A 6,000-nucleotide genomic window follows, 5' to 3' on the forward strand; every position below is an offset into this window, starting at 1 on the left:
CGCATCAGGCTCACTGCTGTCAGCTTGGACCCTGCTTCAGATCCTCTGTCTCCCTCTCCCTCTGCTCCTCCCCTGCATGCACTCTTTCTTTCAAAAATAAACATCTACAAAAAGAGAAAAAAATTCACTTATAAAATAGAGAGATTAATATGTATAAGATAGAGGGAAAAAAGAGATAATTTGCAAGCACTTCAAATATCCTCATTGTGAAAGCTCAATTATGTAAATTTAATGTATGGAAATACCATTATTCCTAGCACTGTGATTTGATTACTTGATTTTTAGAATACAATTTTCCACTTGAAATGTAAACATACACCATGAAATGAGCTCCTTTAAAATGCAAAGTTTAAGTTATGTTTGGTGGAAATCATTTTCCTTTGTATAAAGCAAACAAACAAAATTAGATTCTGCCTATCATATATCCCTGTATCCACTAATTCTCTGTGGAGAAGTTGACAGAATTAATTTGTTAGAAATTGCTTGTAATTGCTTTGATTAATCATTTATACGCCTTGAATTTATTTCCAGCAACATATTAAAGAGGGCAATTTCTACATGATATTGTCTCAAAATCATCATCATCATCATCATCATCATCATCATGTCAATCAAAGGAATCCTTTCTCAACTCACCGCAAAGTTCTGTCTAGTCACCTCGTACCATTATCATTCATTGGGTAGCAACAATTGTTTTGGTCACTGAGGAAGCACCAAAATGTATAGGGCCCAGTCTTTTCCCTCAAAGGGATTATAATCAATGGGGATTCAGAGAAGAGTTCAGAAAACTTTTTCTGTAAAGGGCCAGATAGTAAATATATTTTGTGCTTTGTGGTCAAAGAGACAAAATGAAAAATATTATGTAAGAGAGGAAAATTTTCCACAAATTTTGCATTGATAACATTTTAAATAATAATAACAACAAAGTGTAATTTTTGTAATATAGGTCTACTAATAAGAATATAATTCTTTCTTGGGAAGTGATAGCATTTCCTTACTTATGGTTCAATGTTAGTACAAAATTAGTTCTCTATCATCAAAATTGACTGTAAATATTTATCTGTTAATGCTGATTTGTAAAATGTGTATGAGATTTTATATATTTGCCTTTATTTATTTATTTTTATTTTTCAAAGATTTTTTTAAAGTTTATTTATTTTGAAAGAGAGAGAGGGAGCACAATCAGGGGAGGGGCAGAGAGAGGGAGAGAAAGAATCACAAGCAGGCTCTGCACTGTCAGCACGGAGCCTGACGTGGGACTCCAACTCACCAACCATGAGATCATGACCTGAGCCAAACCAAGAGTCAGACATTTAACCAACTGAGCCACCTAGTTGCCTCTATATATTGCACCTTTAAAAATGTCCTTTCAGACAGATAGGTATCCATTAGCATCTGACTTTAATTGAGCATAGTCATCATTTGGAAGGCATTTATAGCATTCTATTAGATTCTTCTCTTGATATTTGCATTTTAGCAAGTGATCACATTATTAATTATTAATTTCCACTTGATTATTAATTTCCACCTGAACATTGGAAGCTCCTCAAATGTACATTTATTTTTTTTGACTCAAGTAATTATATTTTTTATTATTTTGTATTTTCTAAATGTCTTGCATAGGCAATATACTATTTGAATGTTAGAAAATAGCCAGTAATCCATGTAAAAGACAATTGAAGAAAACTACATCATTATGTGCAAATAATATGTCCTGTTTTTCCCACTGAGATGTAGGGACTGTAGCACTACACTAAACACTTATTTATTTATTTTTGTGTATGTATGTGTGTGTGTGTGTGTGTCTTCTTGGTTTTTTTGTTTTGTTTTCTATTCTCAAGTTAGTTAACATACAGTGTAGTCTTGGCTTCAGGAGTAGAACCAGTGATTCATCTCTTACATATGACACCCAGTGCTCATCCCAATAAGTGCCCTCCTTAATGTCTGTCATCCATTTAACCTACCCGTCACCTCCCACCCCCATCAACCCTCAGTTTGCTCTCTGTGTTTAGGAGTCTCTAATGGTTTGCCTTCCTCTCTATTTTTATCTTATTTTTCCTTCCCTTACCCTATGTTCATCTGTTAAGTTTCTCAAATTCCACATATGAGTGAAATCATATGATATCTGTCTTTCTCTGCTGACTTATTTTGCTTAGCATAATACCCTCCAGTGCCATCCATGTTGTTGCAAATGGCAAGATTTCATTCTTTTTCATGACCAAGTAGTATTTCATTATATATATACCACACCTTCTTAATCCATTCATCAGTTGATGGACATTTAAGCTCTTCTCATAATTTGGCTATTGTTGATACCACTGCTATAAACACTGGGGTACATGTGCCCCTTCATATCAGCATTTTTGTATCCTTTGGATAAATTCCTAGTAGTGCAATTGGTGGGTCATAGGGTAGATCTATTTTTAATTTTTTGAGGAAATTCCACACTGTTTTCCAGAGTGCATGTACCAGTTTGCATTCTCACCAACAGTGCAAGAGAGTCCCCCTTTCTCCACACCCTTGCCAATATCTGTTGTTTCCTGAGTTGTTAATTTTAGCCATCATGCACAGTTCAATGGATTTTTGAAATATGAAAATTTCCTTCACACTTAAATCATGTTTCAGAAATGTCATTGGAGGTCAGAAAATATATCTACTACACTTTTGTGGAGGAATGGAGATCTTGCTCCTTACTTTAACCTTTGATAAAATTGGAAAGTGAATCAAGTAGCTGGACATTGCTTGTGATTCAGATAGTGTTAGTTTTTGTCAAAATGACTTTATTGCAGTACAAGTTTCTCATACAGTGCTGTTTGGCGTGGCAATTTTAGGTTGAATTCATAAAGAAACAGCATCAAGTCCACAGCAAAAGCTAACTTCCAAGGCCATTCAGTGTTTGAAAACAGTGGTTGAAGGCAATTCTCCTCATTCATAAAAATTTTCAAGTCTTGACCCTGAGTTGCACATAAAAGAAATCACAACAAAACTTTCTCACTGCTAAACCACTGGGTTTCTGCGTTATAGGGCAAGTCAGAATATTCATCTCCTATTTATGACAAAAATTCATAGAAGTGATGATGGTTAGCCCATAAGAGTAAATGAAATTTGCTACTGACTATTGGTTTGGAGCATATGGTAGATTGATTTTCTGCAAAGCCCTGCTGATGAAATAAATACAATGAATAAAAGTGGGATTTAAACACTTTGCATTTAAACACTTTCTACCTTCTTTCGACTAAATCATTTTCTGTTCCGTGCACATTTTTACCACTATTAGTTTTAACACATCTTAGCAGATTCCAATTCAGGTTGTACTGATTTAGTGTTTTCTCAACATCTTTGAAAGTATTTTAACCTATAGTTGTTATATGCTAACTCTTCATAGGGGTTGATTCTTCAGTCACCTCTGAAGAACTCCATGTTGCCTCCTCACGTAAAAAACAGGGCGCAGCATCTTTAACATCTATCGATTCATCAAAAGCCAAGGAAAATTATTCAAAATCATTTGCTTCATATTTTATTTGGCTATTGATGCTGCCCTCAATATCCTCAATTTTTTGAGTAAATATTCTTAAATAAGTTTGTTTTCTCCAGACATGTTTCTTTGGCTATTATGTCAAAGTCAGTTTATTTACATCACCATCAATAAATATGTTTACTTGCATGGCTAACAAATACAACTTTTCTGGTTGTAGCTGGGCATAGTACTTTATTTTGTGAAAAAAATCTGCTAAGATGAGACATTTTGTTTTAACTTTTCTAATTTTCCGGTCCTGCTCTCCTGCAAGTTGAGAATATTGTAATGAGTTCTTGGTCTAGAAGTGTTGAAACATATTGTATTCTTTTAGTACAGCTATGTTGCCTTTGCATAAGAAACACAATGCTTTGCCATTTAATTTTTTTTTTTAATTTTTTTTTAACGTTTATTTATTTTTGAGACAGGGAGAGACAGAGCATGAACAGGGGAGGGTCAGAGAGAGGGAGACACAGAATCTGAAGTAGGCTCCAGGCTCTGAGCTGTCAGCACAGAGCCCGACGTGGGGCTCGAACTCACTGACCGCGAGATCATGACCTGAGCCGAAGTCAGCCGCTTAACGGACTGAGCCACCCAGGCGCCCCTGCCATTTAATGTCCATGACAAAATAATCCATACTCATCTGTGCCTTAAACGTGTGACATTCAAAGTCTACTTGTATTTTGTTGTTTTGATATGATGGATTTATGCTGATAATAAAAATCAAGGTAAAATGCCTCAGTATAGGGATATGTATGACACTTGACATGCTGTTGAGTTGTAGCCATGTCTCTATTATTTGTACTGTGCTTCGTTCCACTGTGAAATGAACGAGTTTGCCACAACTACTCAACTGTGCCTTTGTAGCATGAATGCATGCAGACAATATTGATTTTTTATACTATTTTTAAGATTTTATTTTTTGGGGGTGCCTGGGTGGTTCAGTCAGTTAAGTGTCTGACTTCAACTTAGGTCATGATCTCGCAGTCTGTGAGTTCAAGCCCGGCATGGGTCTCTGTGCTGACAGCTCAGAGCCTGGAGCTTGCTTGGGATTCTGTGTCTCCCTCTCTCTCTGCCCCTCTCCTGCTCACGCTCTGTCTCCCTCTCTCTCTTAAACATAAACAAATATTAAAAACAATTAAAATAATAAATAAGTAAAGATTTCATTTTTTTTAAGTAATCTCTACACACAACCTAGGGCTCAGAGTTACAACTCTGAGATCAAGAGTCACACACTCCACCAACTGAGCCAGCCAGGTGCCTCCTTCCAGACAATATTGAAATTAATGAATGTAGCTGTGTGCCAATAAATCTTCACTTATAGACACTAAAATTTCACTTTCATATAATTTTTATGTGTCAGAAAATATTCTTTTGATTTTTAAAACCACTTAAAAACATAAAGCCATTCTTGGTTCTTAAACCACATAAAAACAGGTGGCAGGCTGGATTTGGTCTTCAGGCTATGGTTTGCTAATCCCCAGTCTAGAATAGTGCCTGGTGCATAGTAGGTACTCAGCAAATATTTGTGGTTGAATTAATAGTTTGCAAACTATAGTGCATTTGTTAATCAAAGAAATTCCTGCTATTCCCCTATAATCTGACTTAGTGGGTTCCATAGGCCACGGAGCTACATTTTTAACAAGTACACTTGGCCACCTGATGCTGGCAGTCCTCAGACCATTCATTGGAAAAACTACAGTGTTTCTTAATTTCTTTAATGCTCTGATAATTTTCCTCCTTAAATACATTTTAATTAATCCTTGATAATAAAATTTCAGTGTCTTTTTCATTTATTTGTTGCTGTTTTTAAGAGAAGAGAAAGAGAGGCAGAGGGAGAATCTTAAGCAGGCTCCATGCTCAGTGCATAGCCTGATGCAAGGCTCAATCCCATGATCCTGGGACCCTGACCTGAGTTAATCTCAAGAGTCAGACACTTAGCCAAACTGAGCCACCCAGGTGCCCCTAACATGGCAGTGTCTTAATTATTTTTTCAATATTGAAAAATCTACCTGAATATTTGAATTGATTGTTTTCTGAGCAGAGGGTATATAAATGTCACTGGACTGGGGTGCCTGGGTGGCTCAGTCAGTTAAGCATTCGATTTGGGTTCAGGTCATGATCTCACAGTTTGTGGGTTCAAGCCCCATGTCAGGCTCTGTGCTGACAGCTCAGAGCCTGGAGCCTGCTTCAGATTCTGTGTCTCCCTCTCTCTCTGCCCCTCCTCTGCTTGCACTGTCTCTCTGTCTCTCAAAAATAAACATTAAAAAAATTTTTTTAATGTCACTGGACTAAATTAATGTAATTACCAGTAGGTAACAAAAAATTAAATATCTATTGATCGATAGATATAGATAGATGTAATGATAAAAATCTTTCAAATCTGGTAATTAATTCATCCATCTCCCTTGGATCTGGGAAAGCAATTGCCAGGTTCTTATTCTTAATTAAAGATGATTTACCAAACTTCACAAGTTGCTTTCCAG

This window comes from Puma concolor, chromosome A1 (assembly GCF_028749965.1).
Source record: "Puma concolor isolate L17-30 chromosome A1, mPumCon1.1.hap2, whole genome shotgun sequence".
Classification (NCBI taxonomy): Eukaryota; Metazoa; Chordata; class Mammalia; order Carnivora; family Felidae; genus Puma; species Puma concolor.